The sequence below is a fragment of the Miniopterus schreibersii genome, assembly GCF_964146895.1.
Source record: "Miniopterus schreibersii genome assembly, chromosome: 9".
Classification (NCBI taxonomy): Eukaryota; Metazoa; Chordata; class Mammalia; order Chiroptera; family Miniopteridae; genus Miniopterus; species Miniopterus schreibersii.
The window spans coordinates 47271120-47290830 of record NC_138118.1 but is presented as its reverse complement, the minus strand read 5'-3'; the positions used below and the strand labels follow the sequence as shown (position 1 = coordinate 47290830).

The 19711-nt window shown below is 39.7% G+C and overlaps 1 protein-coding gene and 1 pseudogene across 5 annotated transcripts in view; both read left to right on the top strand.

Annotated features, from left to right (window-relative positions):
- The window catches only part of MAGI2 (membrane associated guanylate kinase, WW and PDZ domain containing 2), a 1283361-nt gene that overhangs the window by 1149242 nt on the left and 114408 nt on the right, over positions 1 to 19711 (top strand). The window lies entirely within an intron of this gene.
- LOC308562008 (large ribosomal subunit protein eL21 pseudogene) lies at positions 14056 to 15037 on the top strand (annotated as a pseudogene). Its single transcript has 2 exons — positions 14056 to 14539; positions 14701 to 15037. The product of its transcript is annotated as a large ribosomal subunit protein eL21 pseudogene (transcript).

Here is a 19711-nt window from a genome sequence, read left to right as displayed (position 1 = left end):
GTCTCTCTCACAACAGTGTTTCTCTCTCTCTCTCTTCCTTCCCTCCCTTCTGTCTAAAAATCAATGGAAAAATGTCCTCCGTTGAGGATTAACCACACAAAAAAGAGAAAAAATAATTGAGTCATCTTGTGCCTAAAATTCTTATAAATTGTGGTTGTGGGGGAGGGAGGTGTATGTGTCAAACAATATTCAAGAAATCAAAGTATTAGAAGGAATAAGAAGTTTTTATGATAAACTTAATGTTATCAAAACATCACCAGAACTAAATGGAGAGAATTACCCTGATTAGCTTTAGTTTTGACAAACTCACCAGTGAAAACTAGAGAAGCATTAAACCTCAGTGGATATGTGCAGAAGCTAAATTACATCCATCTGAAAGTGCAGTTTCATTTCTCTTTTTCTTCATGATAAGCTGAAGAAATAAATTCAACCTTAACGCACAGAGCAGAAGCAGAATTCTGTCAGTAGGATAGATTCACCAAGATTAAAAGGACACAAGACTAAAGATTTTCATAAATTATATAAACAGTCTTCCAATAATTTACACTTGGAGAAAATGTTCATGAGAGCTTTTGTAACTATTCCAGTCATTCAAATCGTTTATTGGGGAAGGATATCTAAAGGGGTGGAGTAAAAATAAGTGTACTGCCACAAAGAAAGTGTTAAGCATGTATTTAGGGCCTCAGCTTTATTTGAAGTGTGACAGCATTATAGCTAAATGTATAGGAGAAAGAGAGGGAGAGAGAGGGAGAGAGAGTCACGCATGCACTTATTACATAAAGAAACCGCAAGTGCTTTTTCTATTGCAAATAAAATCCATACATGGGTAGACTGGGAAAACAACAGGTGCAAATGCTTACAATCAAGGTGAATTTTTTTCTTTTGACCCAATGACATTAAACCTCAAAAGAGTAATTCTAACCATTTTCAAATGGCATTATTTTACATCACCTTGGAGAGTGGAAATCTATTCTGGAGTTCATGATGCCTCCTGGCTTCTTTTTTCACATATTTATTTCTTTTCAATGTAAGGAGTTTGAAACGCAGGTTGCCGCATGTTTTGTTGGAAGAGCAGCTATGACACTGATAGCGTGTGGCGTTTACAGTATATAATCTGCAACATGCACCTAAAAGGTTCCCAGACCTGATGCTGTTTCATGCTTCTGCAATAATTTTGCACTTGTAATTTTGAAAAGAAATGCTAAGAGTGTGTGTGTGTGTGTGTGTGTGTGTGTGTGTGTGTGTGTACATGCATGAGTCGTAAAGGGCCTTCCTATGCCACATCTCCACCATCACCATATCCAGGGCTCTGTGAAACTAGGGGAGCATGATACTATCAGGCTCCCAGGAGTCACAGTCATTCCCAGGGTTTGTGTCATTTTCCTCTTGGTGTCTCCCCCGAGCCCAAGGATCCTGGACACATCGTAGTTTTTCTCACAGCTGCTGAAGCCTTTCTATTGGTGGGCAGAGTGCTACTTTGCCTTCGGTGGGCACACCATCACTGTTAGGCAAGGGAGTGGTGCGGTTAACAGCCAGGTGCCACAATCATACTGCCTGGATTTGAAACCTGGCCCATCATTTACTAGCTGTGTGACCTTGAGGAAGATACTTGACCTCTTTGGGCCTCAGTTTCTTCAGTTGTAAAAAGAAGATCATTTTAATACCTGTGCCACAGGGTTTCTGTGAAGGTTAAAAGACTTAGTACATGGAAGTGCCTAGAACAGCACTGGCTCAGAGGAAGCAACAAATATGCCTTTGCTGCTCTCCTGACCACCACCCCTGCTAGGGATTATCTTTCCATCTCATCAGCTTACTCTTCTTGGATAGTGCAGAGTTCACACTGGCTGTCAGCTCAGTGAGAGCTCAGAGCAGCGAAATCTGGGCAGCAGATGAGCGTCCCTGAGAGCCAGATCCCCTCCCTGCATGCCACCCTTCTGGGAGCACAGTTTTCCCCCTGCCCCACCTCTGCAGCCTGGGTCAGCAGTGGGCACAGAGCAGTGGCATCCTCGCCAGTCCAGCCGAAGTTTCCCTTGCTGAGGCTTCAGGCTGGAAGTTTCCCCAGAATTTACTAGGTAATCAACTAGAACAGTCATGGGAAATGTCAAAATTCAGGCTCAAAGCTGTGCCTATTAGAATGTCCCTGCAAACACCTCTATTGAACATATCAGAGAAGAGAGGTGAGACAAAGAACCCAAAAGTAAACTTCCCCACCCTGCACACAGAAAATCACCTTCCATGGTTTCTTCAGCCTAGGGACCAACTCTGCTGGTGATGCCAGATGTTTAACCAACTGAGAACATGGAGGGTGAGATTTCTGGTTTACTACTGCTTGCCATTTTGTAGGGCTCTTTACCAAAGCCTCACATATATTTTTTCAAAATAATATTTTTCCAAAAACTAAAGAAGAAATCCTTATATCAATTAATGTAATTACACAGCATACTACCCTCCAAAGCCAGTGACTCAGGAGGCCAATTATGGTCTGGGAGCAAACAGATCTTAGAAGATTTCTATCTGAGGTGCAGGAATATCTTCTTGATTTAAAGTGAGAATAGGCAAGCTTCCTAAGCATTTTTGTCCCATTATCCAAAATATTAAGTATTTTTTTCAGACCTTAAAATTGGACCCTCAGGAAAACAAAGTGGTTTGCAGAATGGAGCCTGGGATAAGAGTAAACTAACAGGAAATTGCATTTTAAATTCTTAAAAAGACTCGAACAAAGACATATTCAAAGATGTTCATTTACCATATTATTGGTAAACAGAATATTGGAGACCATGTTAGAAGCTTCTTGAAACCTAGACACTTTGCTATGTTTGGGAGGTGTTCTCACTCTCACTGAGATCTGTGTACACAGGCTACAAGGCTCAGGTAAGCCCTAACTTGGAGTGGATCGAAAGCTTGCTCTATAAAATGTCCCTATGACTATATGCAGAGGGGTTGACAGGTTGGTCTTTGGACATCCCCAGCTCAAGGCTGAGTCCTTACATTCAGATTTTATTGCACAGGTGTAACCTGGTCCTTACAAGTGCTTCTTAATCTCCCCCACCCCTCAAACCTGCTCTCCCACCAGATTTCCCCAAGAAGGGCTTTGGCACAAATGATGAAATAAAGGTGACCTTTAGTTACCTGCTTTTCTATAATTTGTCAGGAAGGTTATGTTGAAATTTATGGCGTAGAGATAGAGGGCAACTTGGACATCGATGATGGAGGGTGGCAGCCTGTTGAGGGAATTTATTAACTTAGATGCAGGCACATAACAAGCTGTTAGGCCAGCAGCCATAGCAGCAATCTTTGCAGCCAACAGTAGGGGAACAATCACTTCGACCTTTCCTTCCTTCATTCCTATTGTCCTAACAGCAATGATCAGTTTCTGTGTCTTTATTGCAAAAGCATCACTGGGCAGCGTGCTGCTGGCTTTCTAACAATCTTTCAGCTCTGTGCTGGTGCTAAAAACCTTTGTTGCCATGTGTGTGCTCTCCCTGGCAAAGGTTGGAGTGCAGAATTGGTCATCGCTGACTCTCCATAGGGTCCCTGCAATCCAGCGTTCTAGGAGAGAGTTCATCATCTTTGGTGAAATGCCCTGATGACTTTCTCAAAGTCCTTGATGATGTCCATAGGTTCAGAGGTTCAAAGTTATTCTAGAAATTCAAAAGCGCAGCTAGTAGGTCTTTTATGACCTCTTAAGAAAGGATAAAGTAAAACTGAACAAGCTGTGAAGCAGGCTAAGATTTTTCCCACCAACACTCATGCCACCAACCATTCGGCCAATGAATAGTCACTTGAACTTAGGAGAGGTACAAATTAAAACCAAAGCCAAGGTTCTCATAGTCTTGTCCTAATACAGGAGCTTTAAACTAAATAAAAGTGCATTGGACACCAAGCCCAAACTCACTCCTGCTTATCCACTAACTGTGGTGTCCCCAACCAAGTCACTTGGTCTTCCTGTGCCCCTTCCTCATCTAAAATATAAGGAGAAATGGTCTGAATGGCCTCCTCCAGCTCTAAAATATCATATATCATGAATCAGCATGGGAAATTAGCTGTTAGTTTAGTTTGTCTGTGTGTAAAAAGCTTTGGGTAAGCCTGAGGCTTGGGTCATATTTTTTATTGGTTTAAGCTATTATTTTAAAATTGTATTACTTTCATTTTTTATTTTGTTTTGAAGATGGCTCCTAACACTGTCAATTCTTTTGTTCATCTCAAACTCTGTCAAGAAATGATCTGAAACAAGCACTTAACTGCACTAAACCAGCTCCCTTTTTAAGGCAATTTAAGGCAGTGTTTTCTTCCTTCTGTCACTTCCTGGCACACTTGTAAAATCATAGCATTTTTATAACACAGAGAAATAAAACAAATGAAGCTACTGGAGGCAAAAAGGCAACTTCCCCAGGGGGTTCTACCCCTAAACCTCACCCAGCCCTCCTCAGGATGCAATCACTGTCTCACACACTTGTCACCTTTAGTGGCACACTTCTTTTAATGGCCTATAGTTACAAAGTTTTGCCCTAAAGTGAATCCTCTGAATATCAGCAACCAATAGGCATCACATCTTACATTTTACTGGTTTGGGTTGTGGCAGTGGATTTTCTTCAAACCTCCCTATTGAGGTTTATTCAATGTTCACCTTAAAAACACAGGTAATTGGTGCAAGTGGTGCTGATGCTGGGACCTTGACCTTTTCTAAGTCACTGTAAACTCTGACCTGTCAGTGCTCCATCCCCAACAATCATTGCTGAAAAGTCACTTAAGTAACACCCATGCAGTTGAACATGAGAATTACAAGTGAATCTGATTGATTTCTCTATTTCTCATGGGCTTTCAAAAGCAAGCTTCCTTTCAGAATTCTTAACCAGCTTTGTGACACATAATATTCCCTTACTCCTTAAGTGAATTTCTGCTTTGGATTCCTTCAAGGACACGGCGCTTTACTCCAAGCTTTATCCTGAGAGTAGTAGCTCACTCGGAGGCACAATGGTATCACCACACTGTTAATATGAGTGCTCTTATAACAGAAGAATATGGGGAGGGGGCACTACATAAAATGCCAGCTTTCCCCCAAAATATCTGACTTCTAAATATAACTCACAAAACCATAAAATAAGCAAATGTCTTCATAATCTTTTGGAAAATCAGCATATACAAAAGAGACAAGATTGTATTCATAGTTTGCACTGACATACACGTTTTAAATCAAATCGATCTTTTCACATTCATGAGTTGACTTACTTTCTGCTTGAGGAGGTAGCCAGGGGCTAGGGTAGGAGTGGAGTGCAGTCACCAATGATGCATGAGGAAGGCAGCCGTTTCTGTGTACCATTCAATCTTCCTATAACGAGTCCTTGTTCATAACGCCCTTGATAAAAATATCTACAGGGTAAAGTCCAAGCAGGCCTCTCGTATATCCAAGACCCTGGGTAATCTAGACGCTGCCACTTTTTACCAACAGTTCTATTCTACCAAAGCTGGGTTCGTTTCTTCCCCCTGAAGACAACTTTGCTCTCCTGTCCCAGTGTCCATGTTTTGCCTTCTGCCATCTGGAATGTCTCTTATTATCTGATAATAAATTTTATTAAGCTTTCTCCCAGGCACTGTGCTAAGAATCTTACCTTGTATTTAATTTTCACAGCAACGCTATGAGGTAAAGACTACTGTCCAAGCAGTAAACATCTCTCACAAGCAGCTCAAAAATCTCAATCTTAGACTTTGCCTGACCCCTCACTGTTCTCCCTCAAGTCTTTTCATTAATTCTTATATGGAATTCTTGTCTGTAAAACCTTAATTGTTGACTGCTCCCTGGTTTCCCATCTGTTATTATGTCTGTTATTAATGTCTATTGTTGTCATTTTACTTTTCATGTCCTTTTGCTCTGTGTCCCCTAAATAAATTCTAAATTCCTTAAGGGCATGACATGGTGACATTTCTGTGAATCCCTCAAAGTTTTTGGTAGCATGCTTTTTAAGTATTTGTCATATAATTTGTGTTGGTAGGATTGGATTGGATCTTTACACAGTGATCCATGATCCGGCACTGTCCTCATGAAAGTGAAGGTGTGAATGTACTTCCCTCTAAATTCCCCTGCATCTAAAACCAGCAGTTCCATCTCTCAAAGGCATCAATACCTACCTCTGAGAATGGGCAAAGCAGCCAAGGATCACTCAGGGCACCAATTTTCAACCTTTTTCATCTTATGGCGCACATAAACTAATTACTAAATTACCAAAAAATAGATTACATTTTTTGCCAATCTGACCAAAAAAATATGTATAATTTTGATTGACTTACCAAAAAAATAGTAATTACCTACCCTTTTTGCTCCAAAGTGACTTTTTTTAAAGGCAGGTGCTTATAATTGTATATAAGAATTTCTGGTGCCAAGAATTAACCAATCAGACACAACCTTACTATTCATTGTGAGCAATAAGATGCAGCTCTATTATATGACCTATATATTTATGGTTCAAGACTAGGCATTCACACCCGAAGGCTATTGTTGTGTTGGCTGTTGTCGTTTTTTAATTTGACAATCTAAGGAAAAAGAGGTCAGTACCCCTGACTAAATAGCCAGGTATTGCATGTTTTAAAAATTCTTGTGGCACACCAGTTGAAAATCTCTTACTTAAGGGTTGGATCTGTGTGCAAGCTGGTCCTCGCCCAGTATGAGAAATTTCACTATAATAAAATGGAACTGGAAGAGTGTCCCAGAATACAGGCTTATCAGCTGATCTCAGCCTGAGTAAATGATTTAATAGCCAGCTCTGGGCCTGGTGAAGTCTTAGATAAGAGGGCCCTCTAGGAAACTGGGCTCAGGGGTGCCATCTCTGTGCCTCTGGGCAACCCCGGAAGTTGCACGTGTCTGGGTTGCAAAGCCCTTATCCTCAGGATGCTCTTTGATTCACTTCATCCTGGCACTGAGTGTTCCTGGAATCACCATCCGTCCGTGTGAGCACCACCTCAGGGATAATTATATTGTCCTAAACAGGAGGGTTTGGATGGCATCCCAAACTCCTTATAAAAGTATTACTTCAAATTATTTATTCATTTCACAGGCCTCATTAACAAAGCAGCCCATTTCAGTTCCAAGTGAACAACTTCCAAATCAAGTTATTTCTTTATAGGATCCTACCCAACTAAAACCAGGAAGAATGGGACCTGTTAATTAAATTCCATTTGTTTCAGTCCTGAGCATGACTAGTTTTGTTCCCATATTTAAACGTGGCTGCCTAGGTCCTACCAGGAAGCAGACAAGCAAACAAGTAAAGATTTTGCTTCATACTCTGAGCACTCTGATATCTGAGCCTTGAAGCCTTTATTAAAATGGAAAGATGCATGGAAACAGTCAATTCTCTCAGTACTAACAAATTTAAAGATTATTAAATTGTGAAAATAAATCCACAGAGAAGCACCATCATTCTTATTTGTTCCCAAGAAGAGGAGAAATCCAACCTATCAAAAAAAGCTGAATGCTCACAGTGCGTTTTTTAAGAATTCTAGACCATTTTTATTATTGTTTGAATGGAGCTCATAAATCATGAGCTTTTTCCCACTAGGGAATCATTCTTCAAGAGGGTTTTTATTATTGTGTTCAAACACTCTCCAGGCAGCCGCAGAAGGTGAATGTGTAGATAGATGTCTTCTTACCTTCAGCTATTCGGTTGTCTTAAAAGCTCGTAAGTGTGTGATCAGTGGCTGTTTCCTCTGGGCTGGTGTCCTGCAGCTTCTTGTTACTCGCTAGACAGTACAGGGAGAGTGGAGCTTCGAAGACAACCCAGGCTCCATGCAGAATCATCTTTTACCAGTGGAAAAAGCCCATCGCTCTCCCAGGGAGTTCAAACAAATTACAAGCCTGCAGGTCACTTTGCAGAAGACACATTATCTTTATAATCTATTCAGGGTGTCATGTTGAATTCAACTCTCTGTAATTTTATTTTTCTTCTTTTTTCCCAACAATCACCCACATAAGAAAAGCTGGTTCCATATACACAACCACTTTAAAAGCATACTGTTAACTGAACACAGTGATGTTATTTATCATCATTTTTCAGCTATGTTGAAAGAGTGCTATTGGGGAATATTTTTCCCATTTGGACTGGGGTAAATAGCATTTTTTTGAGCCCCAGTTTTCACCAAGGACTCAGGGAAAACTTCTATCTAGTCCTTCCTGCCACACCAAATCCTAGTAAAAGCTCTTTTTATTTGTTCATTTGACCAGCAATAATTTTGAGAGTTAAGCTGGATTGTTTTCCCAACCAAACTATTGCAGTATATGGTGGGAATCCTTTCTACAGATTAATCAGTCAGCCTTTTCTGATGTGATGCTCACTGGGAATTGCTAAGATCTATATGGTGGGGCCTGCTATTAACTAAATAGTGGGGCCTGCTATTGGCATTTTCATTTTCCAGCTTGATTTCTTCCAGATCTCATTTTTGCAAACCAGGCAAAGGTTTGTTCCACAAACATGCCCAGATGTTGGGCACCTAATGAACCCATCTGCTTTCAAGGGTGGAGTGCCCTAAACCTTCTGTTCAGAAGTTGTTCTCCATAAAAATGTATATTTATGGGTTCATTGTTACTGGAGGATCATCCAGTGAGCGAGGAAGAGCACATAGGTCCAAAGGGTCTGCCCTGTGGTTATCTAGCACAGGGCAGCTTGAGATAACATGAGGTAGAAGAATATTCTGACTTAGAAATCTTCGTTCAAATGTTTCTTAGACTTGCTAGATAAACAGCAAGATGAAAAATTGCTCACATTCCAGTAGGCACTTGATGAAATTAAAACACAATAAAACCTGGTGGCCAAGTGTTTTAGTTCGTTCAGGCTTCTAAGACAGAATGCTATAGACTGAGTGGCTGGTGCACAACAGAAGCTTATTTCTCACTGTTCTGGAGGCTGGGAAGTCCAAGATCAAGTTTTGACGTCTGGTGAGGCCAGCTTCGCAGTTCATAGACAGCTGTCTTCTCACTATGCTCTCACAGGGCAGAAGGGGCAAGGGAGCTAGCTCTCTGGGGCCTCTTTTACTAGAGCACTAATCCCATTCATGAGGCCACCACCTTCATAACCTAATCACCTCCCAATGCACCACCTCTTAATACCATCACATTAGGGACTGGGTTTCTTTCCTTTATTATTTAATTTTATTTTTTATTGAATTTATTGGGGTGACATGAGTTAATAAAATCATACAGGTTTCAGGTATACAATTTTACAGTATATCATCTGCACGTTGTATTGTATGTTTATCACCCTAAATCAAGCCTCCTTCCATCACCATTTATCCCCCTTTGACTTCTTCCGTCTCCCCCACCTCCCTTCCTTCTGGCAACCGCCATACTGTTGTCTGTGTCCATGAGTCTCTCTTCTTTTTCCTTTGTTTGCTTAATCCCTTCACCCTTCTCAGCCAGTATCCAACCTTTTTCCCTCTGATAGCTGTCAGTCTCTTTTCTGTATTCATGAAGGGATTAGGTCTCAACATAGAAATTTGTGGACACAAACATTCAGTCTATAGCACCACGTTAACCACTGAGTGGCTAAGAGAAGGCTAACAGGTGGGGTCCCAAGACTTAACTAAATACCTAAATTTGTATTGTGGTTGGTTTATACACAACTGCATTTTCACTCTTAAGAGACTAAGGCAAGCTGTTACCCAAATATGCTTTCCAGATATAAAACTTGAATGCGTCAGGCCCCCCTGACTGTGCAGTAGAACTTTGCAATGATGGCTACATTCTGCTCTGCACTATACAACACTGTAGCCACTAGCCACATGTGGCTATAGGTCACTTGAAATAAGGCTTGCGTGGCTGAAGAATCAAATTGTTAATTGTCTTTCATTTCGATTACTTTAAATAACCATGTGTGTCTAGTAGCTGCCATGTTGGACTGCCCAGCTCTGGAGCATGGAAGTGGCCCTTAAGTGCCCACCCTGCCTCCAGCCTTCTTCTCACCTTCTTATCCTTCAGTCCACCCTTCACCTGCCGTGTGTTCCTTTTTCTGAAACAATCAACGATATCACCTAACTTTCCGGATTCATTAGTGACTTCTCATTTGACTCTAAAATTCCAAGCTCCCTGGCACAGCCAATAAGGCCTCTCATGATCTGTCCCTTGCTACCTTCACCCCAGGTCTCACTGTTTGGGCTCATTGCACTCCACACCCACAATACAGACTGCTAATCCACAGTTCTGTGCCTTTGCAAGTCACATCACCTGTTACTGTGATGCCTTCCCCATCCTCTCCTAGCTGGAAAAGTCCTATTTATCTTTTTCAATGCAGGCTAGGCAGCATCTCCTCTCTGAAGCTTTCCCCAACCCCTTCCACTCACCCCTCCCACCTCCTTTCTCCTACTCACTCAACATCAGTGTATTTTTTATCTCTATATATTTCCATCCAAAACCTCCTCTTTACCAACCCCTGCCTTTTTGCTTTTTCTCCCATTTTTAAGGTTTAATTAAATATAGCAAATATTCTTTTTGGTCTAGCCTGTGAGTTCTGACAAATATGTTTAGCTATGTAGCAATGAAGTCAACCCCTCCTTTCACCACCCCCACCCAGTCCTGGCAACCACAACTTTGCTTTCTGTTCTATAGTTTTGCCTTTTCCTATAGAAATGGAATTATGCAGTATGTGGCCTTATGAGTCTGGCTTCTTCCACTTAGCATAATGCATTTTAGATTTATCCCTGTCATTTCATGTGTCAGTATTTGGTTCCTCTTAATTGCTGAATAGTAATACACAGTGTGGATGTACCCTAGTTTGTTTATCCATTCCCTAATTGAAGAATATTCAGGTTATTTCCTGTTTTTCCTGAATAAAACTTTCATAAACCTTTTCAAATACATTTTGTGTGAAAATAGGTTTCTATTTTACTTTGGTCAATACTTAGAATTGGGATTGTCGGCCCATATGGTACCAGTTTCCAAGGTGGCTGTTCCATTCTGTATTCCCATGAATGAGCATTCCAGATGTTCCACATGCTTAGAGTAGTGTTATTTTCAGGCTTCATTGTTGTTTTATTTTGGCCATTCTAAGAGGTGTCTAGTGGTATCTCACTTTGGTTTTAATTTCCATTTCTTTCCTAAAGACTAATGATGTTGAGGATCTTTTCATCTGCTTTTTTGCCATCCTTGTATTTTTTTCGGTGAAGTGCTTTTTCACTTTTGGTCTTTCCCTCTAGAGTGTAATTGGTATTTCACTCTGAACAAGAAAATACATTTTGAGGCTCTTCAACCCTTCTTTTTTCATTTCTCACGTTAGAGTAATAAAATCATCTTATGATGAGCATCTCAGATGAAATTATTATTGAGACATATGTCTGCTTAGTAAAAATGAAAATGTATACTTACTTTAAAATACAAGGGATGAGAGAAAATACATATGAGCAGAAATTCCAAATAAAGTTAAAATGTGCAATGTTTGGATAAGAAAGATAAGAATAAGAAAAACTTTATGCAGTGATGGTCTCACGTTTCAAGTAAGAAAACTCTGACATGATTTATTTGGCCATTCAGAGGTCACACTGCAAGTTGTTTTCAAAGTTAATATATGATCAAGATCTTCTCACTCCTGAACGCTGTGCTTGGAGGCCTTTTTATATTGAATTTTATCCAGTCATGCAAAATTTGCATTATTTCAAGTTAACACATGATATACACTGTTAGTGGAACTTTGGCTTCTGTGAAAAAATGAAGAACCAATAAATATTCATGTAGTCTCTTGGATAACATATTGAAAAGGACAGCTGGCTCGGGAGGGATCATTTGCCTAGGTTAGAATCTGTTTTCATTTCTATTAAGAAAATATTGCAAGAAATTGTTATCTACCAGAGGGCTTAGGGGAATACAATGGAAAGCTGATATTGCACCTGATGGCTTTTGACATTTACCTGTTATAACAGGGAAACTGTGTGAAGTTAGCCAAGTGACTTTTTACAAAACACAATTTCAGAAGCTATAAAAGGAAAAAAGAGTTGGCAGAGATAGAATACACTGCATCTATAAAAATTGGAAACATGGCTTGTCAGCAACACCTGCTTGTAACTATCAACCATTTCTACGAGCCTGCTGAGAAATTACTGAGAGCCAAGTGCACGGATGGGAGTGAAGTCTCAAAAACCAGTTGAGAGATACAGAGGAAAGAAAGAACTATGGTTTTATTGAACATTTTAACCCAGTACCTAGGGCTGATAAAATATAATTTTATGACATTTTTCTGAACTCTTGAAGTCAGTTGATTTTTATATATGTTTCTGTCAAGACTACAGGAGGCAACAGGACTTTTAAAGTTTGAGTACATAAATTATTGATCGTTTTTCCCCAAACAGATTCCAAATCCTAACTGGTACACCAAAATATTAATTTCAACAACTGATTCACATTTGCAAAAGCTATTTTCAGTTTCTATTTAGTGGTGATAAAATGAAAAATATGCTTATTTCCTCCCATTATTCCACACCTCAGTGAAGAAGAAAGGAATGGGCATGTGTGGGGAAGACATTAAAAAAATTAATAAAATAAAGACAAAAAAAGTACCCTGGCCAGTGTGGCTCGGTAGATGGAGCATCAGCCTGAGCACTGAAGGGTCATGGGTTCCATTCCCGGTCAAGGGCATGTACCTGGGTTGCAGGCTCAGTCCCTGGTCCTGGTTGGGGCTCGTGTGGGAAGCAACCAATTGATGTGTCTCTCTCACATCGATGTTTCTCTCTCTCTCTCCCTCCCTCTTTCTTTACCTTTCACTCTCTAAAAATCAATGGAAGAAATATCCTCGGGTGAAGGTTAACAAAATATATATGTATATATAAAGACAAAAAAAGGGGTAACTCATTTTGCAGGACAGATAGATATTGACTCCAGTTGACCAAATGAGAAATAGCCATATGAGAACATAATTTAGAAGTGTGAAGAAAAAGCAGCTAAAATGGTAGCCCTTGGTCACAGAATTAGAGAGGATGGGGAGAATCAGAAAGCTAAGGTTTTTCATTATGAGCATTTTGATTGTTTTAAATTTTTTAATGCAAATTCCTAAAAATCTGCTAATATTTGTTTTCTTAAGATTTAGAATGTGGTTTTTATTTTCATTATTTTATAAATAATAAGTATACATCAGTGTTTTTATATATTATATATAATATACCTCTGTCATATACATTAGCAAATACATGTATATGCTGTGACTGTAAAAAGAGGTAAAACAGTTTGGTTTTCTGCTCTGCAGAGATGCCCTTTATTATATTTTAATATCAAAAACTCTCTAATTCTTTCCATTATTACCGAATCAGCTTGCTGTTTGGTTATTTATAAGCAAAACTTGCTAAAAGCTGTACAATTTTACTCACTAAAATTATTCACTTTTAGCAGCACATAATTTCACCTTCTACTTCTTGACTGAAGAGTCCTGGGTTGCTGATTTTACTCAGTGATGGAAATGTGTATTGTTTTCAAGGCCTGTAGGGAAAGTGCAAAAAATGTTGAATAGGGTTGATATTTGATTTAATGGGACCAGATTTTCTATAGCAACTTTCAGACCAAAACAAATTTAAAAAAACAGAATGTCCTAGCTACTTATAAATTAGCAAGGTAAAAGGTGACTTCTTGGGATATACAATAAAATAAGACGTATCTCTACGGAAGAAAAAGGCTTATGTATCCAGAAACTAAGTGTCTAGAAACTGTTTTTCCATTCTCTCTCCACCTCTCCATACCCACACGCATGTCCTCTGACCAACTACAGATTTGAGGATTGTGACTATTCTGAAGTTTCTTTGGCTCTTGCCCCTCTAATGTCTAGACCTTTTGTCAGATTATGAGGAAATTATCATATCAAAAGAATGCACAAACTCCTTGAAATGTAGTGGTATACATTAAAGTCTATGTAAAGGGAGATGAAGAAGAATATTTGCTTTGTGGATGACTCAATAATGAGGGACTCATTACATAAGAATAATATTCACAACAGAGGAGAATTAAGGTAATGTTTAGGCCTCCTGAATCAATATGTGAAGAATCTAGATCTTTAACTTCCTTTCTGCATAACCACCATCTTCCAGCAATTCACCAAAATGACCAACACGAAGGGAAAGAGGAGAAGCACTCACTGTATATTCTCTAGGCCTTTTAGAAAACATGGAGTTGTACCTTGGGCATATACATGCGCATCTACAAGGAAGGTGATATTGTGGACATCAAGGGAATGGGCATTGTTAAAAAAGGCATGCCCCACAAGTGTTCCCATTGGCAAAACTGGAGGAGTCTGCAGTGTCACCCAGCATTCGGTGGGCATTGTTGTGAACCAACAAGTTAAGGGCAAGATTCTTGCCTAGAGAATTGATGTGTGTATTGAGCATATTAAGCATTCTAAGAGCCAAGATAGCTTCCTGAAACATGTGAAGGAAAATGATCAGAAAAGGAAGGAAGCCAAAGAGAAAGGTACCTGGGTTCAACTGAAGTGCCAGCCCTCTCCAGCCAGAGAAGCTCACCTTGTGAGAGCCAGTGAAAGGAGTCTGAGCTGCTGGGACTCATTCCATATGAATTTGTGGCATGGAAGTATAAGTTCTTGGGGGGGGAGGGGGAAGAGAATGTGCTTAGCAGAAATTATTTGGGCTACTTCTTCTAGTGATGTGTATGGGAATAAGAAGTGCAGCCACAAGAGAAAGGAATTGTTTTGCTCTGTCCCTACCATCTTTTGTGATAATTTTTCATGGCAGCTTTACCATATTCTCATTTACATCTTCCACTGGAGACACTAAAAACCTTGGATTGTTGCAAGGAGCAAATATATTACAGGCTCAAGCTACACAAGATCAATTACATAATTTTCAGGGCCTGGTGGAAAATGAAAATGTGAGGTCCTTGTACAAAAATTATCGAGAATGTCGAGATGGTGACAGCAGACCATTAAACCAAACACAAGGCCCTTTTGAGAGCACACACCTCTGTGTAACTGCTCAGGTCACACATCCCGAAACTGGCCCTGAGTCTACAAACCCACCAAATCTTTCCAGCCCTGTGTCACAGGATAGTAGAACAGCAAATAACAGCTAATTACAATTCCTAATGCAATGAGATTTCTTTCTATTACCAATTTACTCTCAGAAAAATAAAAGCATACAAGATAAGATATGGTTGAGAAGTGTTTCTTTCTCTCCAGTCATATAGTTAATGCTTTCTACATGGTGCTTTCTGCCTTTGGAAACATGAGTTTAGCTGGGCTCCCAAATTGCTAATGATGGGTCCCTCTTCCCATTCTTCCCTCTGACCATCTGCCTGTTATCAAATGCAGGGCAACTAAACTGTTCAGCCACAAAAGAATGACTCATGGGTGCTGGGGGAAAGTACACTTTTGGAATATGCAGTCCTTAAAACACCAGCTGTTCAATTTTGGGTCTTGCAAGTCATTTGACTATGAATTTCAGGGAAGACGTTTCATTTTTAGAAAGCTAAATTTCACAGACTTCTAGAGGAAAATAGTCATGTTGTCTGCTTTTTCTTAATTTTACCACAGTTGTTAAAAAATACCAAACACAGGGTTTTTTCCCCCATATCTTCACCCCCTGATGACCAAGAAATTCTCTTTTGAAGGACACTATGTCACATCCCAGGAAGGGACATGTAACTAAATGGGTTTGTCACCATAGAACATACTCATTCGGGACTTCTAGGAAGAAAGGATGGAAAACAAGCCAGATTAAATATTGGCTCAGGCTTCTGAAGACAAAAAACAAAACAAACAGGATTTTTTCCCCAGGTGCTGAAGAGATAGGAACACTTTGTGACAATTACTATTCTGTTGTTCCTCTAGGTTCAGTGTCCATCTAGACCAGCTGGGAAGGCATCTTATCAGGAATCTCAGATAGGGAAGCTGTCATTGTGAGGCCACAAGGGACCCCACCTACAGAGCATCCTCTCCATGCTTCTCCCTCCATGGACTCAATAGAACCCTCTTTACCACCACGAGTTTTTCACTAACCGAGCTGCCACCCAGCCAAGAGACACTGTGCTCCCTCCTCCCCAGAATGACCTTTCTTCTGATTCCCACTAAGTCCCACAGCGGGACTCGGTAATCACCTCTCCTCTCCCACATTACCTTTATCACAGATTCACTGTTTGAGTTTCAAGTATTTTTGTTTGTTTATCCCTGGTCTTCTCAACTAGATTGTGTGTTTCTGGAGGGCAAATACCATGTTTTGTTTTCTTGATGTCTTCCCCACTGGGCCTAGCCTTGCGCCCATTACCCAGAAGGTGCTTTGCAGAGATGTGTTGTTGATGGAGTATTTGATCCTCCTGCTCCAACCCACAATTTTAAAGCAAAACAGTAAACAGTTTTCACAGATTATTTTAAGAAAACCGTATGGAATCATCTGATTAAAAAAAAGTCTTTTCATATCAGGTCACAGAATCAAAACCCAAACTAACTTCCTTTGTTTTTTTAAGCTAATGGCATGTTGTTTAACTTTCACAAATTAATGGAATTGTGAGCTAATGAGAATTTATGCTATTGATTGCCTTTGAAGTGTTTATTTTTATCACTTTCATTTTAGAAACTTCTCATTTGTAAGTTTGACACTACTAACACAGGAACCACTTTCCCTGCTTTTCTTCACATATAACTCCACTGTGTGAGATCTATTAACAAGGAAACAATTAAATGTAAACATGAGTCACAAGCTTTTTCTTCTCTGAAATGAAATACTTATAAAACAACAAGGAAATGTGGGGGGAAAGTGAGAGATCAACTACTCTTTCCCTCAAGAATAGCTAAATATTTCAGGAAGAATCTATCACCAAAGCAAGAAAAATACTTTGGGCAACCATCCATCTTCTTTATGGGAACTGACCCAAGATAGAAGTCCACAAGAACTCTTTGGTTAACCAATGGCTGAAGGAGCCTGAATATACCATACTAAGCTCCCAGAAGAGAACCCAATAGCAAAAGGGGATGATCATTGCTTCCTGTAATGGTGTGGCTAGAGACCCAAAGAATCCAGGCCTTCAGAACCAAAGTCCAACTAAGAGCATTCAGTCCAACTGAGTGTCTCTAATAGTCCTCCTAAAACAAGTGAGTTATATTAAGCAATACCAAAAGTCAATTCACTTACAGGAAAATATAAAGCACACTGCAGTATAAGAGTACAGTCGCGTTTTACCCAGAAAGAAATAAAGAATTAAAAAGATGAGTTTCTTTTTCCATAATTTATGTGATTTGCAATTAAAGGGAAATTTCTAACTAGTGATACATTGTCTACTTCCAAAATGTCAGTATGTCTAAAGCCATATGACATATTGCAACTTTTCCCAAATATCTGTATATCCTAAGCACACTGTCAAGAAACCTGATCCAAGGACTTGATTTATGTTGCTGCCTGACAGATGATGTCTGGAAGGCATGCGGTCTAAATGGACTGTGCTGGGGCACTACCTTAGTCATCAATTCTCAGAGAATTAATGGGTACCATTCATCCCAATAACAGAAACCAAGGTCAGGGCCTCTTCCATGCTCTGTAATTCCATTAACAATTCACAGAAAGCACTTAGGTCATAAGCTCTCTAGACCTTATAACTGAGCAAATGGAGCTGCATCTTGTTTTCAGAGAGAATCCTCTCTGAACTCACCCCTTGTCAATGATTTGTTGTACATCAGCATTCCAATTACTTACATGTGTAAGGAAAATGCTGGAAAAGAGAAAGTGAGGCTGTCTTCAGCTGCCAAGCATTTTAAGTACCATTTTTATTAAAGTAAATGTCAATAGAAAACATTTTTATTAAAACTATATTGGGTACTTCCAATTATGGACATGCATTTTTAAATTGTCTACTCACTCAGATTTTATGTAAGCAGTCAGTCATTTTATGTGCTACCAGAGAATTTATTTCCTTTTTCATTCTTTTATTTGGGTTTTTATTCTACCTACCCTAATAAAATCAAAATGGCCTTGAAACTAAGAATTATCACCATAAGCAAATAAGTGTGTACAATTAACTTTCATTTGGAAATCTCAAGAAGCATGTTTTTCTAAGCTAAGTCTCACAAGTAAGTTCCTCACTCCTCACAGCTCAAATTGCTCTAGACCTGCCCCATATCCCAAAAAGAACCAAGTAGCTTCAAGGTCTAAATCCTGGCTTTGATACCTATTTGTTTTCTTAGTAATCAAATAAGCATGATTATTACCCTTTTACAGCTACTTCACACTGTTGCTCTAAGGATTTAAAATAAGTGCCTAGCACACACAATGCCTGGAAATTAACAAATGATGACTTATTGTTGTTGTTTTTACTGTTGTTGAACACATACAGTTGTGTGTGATTGTGTGAGAGAGAGATCTTTGCTTTGAAACACTTGGGGTTTTATGTGTCATAGATTCTAAGTGACCTACAGTAACGGAGAGAGGCAGAGACGTGAATAATCCAAAACAGCAAGTCACCCAAATACCGTTCGGATGTGTTTTAAACAGTATTTTTAATTTTATTTCCAATGTGAGCATTTCTACTACCCAAAGAAATGACTTCAAATAAAGGGATGACACAATGACGTGAAGGCCTAACTGAAAGGGATCTGAGGAGCTGTCCAATTTTCCTGTCCCTTCCTCTCCTCTCGCCTTCCCTCCCCTCCATTCCCTCCTCATGCCTGCCTGGCAGAAACCCAGCGGCAAAGACCCCGCAGTGAGCCAAGCTCCAGCCTCCCGCTCTCCCCTGGATCAGGGCCACTGGCGAAGCGCGTATTATTCTCTGCTTGGAGGCAGGATGCAGTCACGAAATAAAAGCGCCAGGTTCTCATGAAGCAAGTGCTCCAGTGGAGGGCAGAGACTGTAAAGTCAAGAAAGGCAGTGTGTGGTAACTCGGTTAAAGCAAAGGCGATGGGACCTGGCACACTGGGATTCTAGGTCCTGTTGGCCTGTATAACCTTGGGCACATTGCTAACCCACTTTATGTCTCTGTTTTGTTTCCATGGTAAACATGCAACGATAATGCTATCAGGAATCTCAGATGATTTGTTAAGGATTAACCTACATGTGTGTGGAAGGCTCAATGTGCACAATGAAGAGATCTTTATTATGCTGATTTCTCTTTGAATAATAAACTTTTACTTAAGGGTTGATGTTTCCTACAGAAACCTGCAACATTTTTCTTTGTGAAACCAGAGGAAAACAAACAGGATTCTGGGCCTCATCTAGTGTCTATATAATCCCCAAAACATATCTCTGTTTCCCACATGAAGTGGTTCTCCCGGCTGATACTTAGGGGCTATTGCTCTGCACTGAGCAAGTGTAGCTTTAGTTTTAGTAGTATTACAGCTTTATCCCACAAAGGAGTTCAAGCTGGCTCCTACACACAAGCACAGACACATCAGTAGTGAAAGAATGAAAGAAAACTTAATACTTATAAGCCAAGTCCTAGTGCCAGGCACTGTTCTAGTCACTTTATATATGATAATTTATTTAATTCTCAGAACCATCCTGTGAGGTCAATAAAATTACTATCTCAATTTTAGTGCTGAAAAACAGAAACTAGGGGAAGTGAGGTAACGTTCCAAAGGTCACAGAACACATAGCAACATGCACATTATGGCCAGGGAAACCAGATCATTTATTGACTGGTCCAGGACCCTATTAAATATGAAAGGGGGCAAAAACATGAATGAAAGTTCACTCTAATTATGGTTGAAGATTAAACAACTTGCAATACCTATGTCATTTTTGAAAATAAGTAAATGAATGAGCT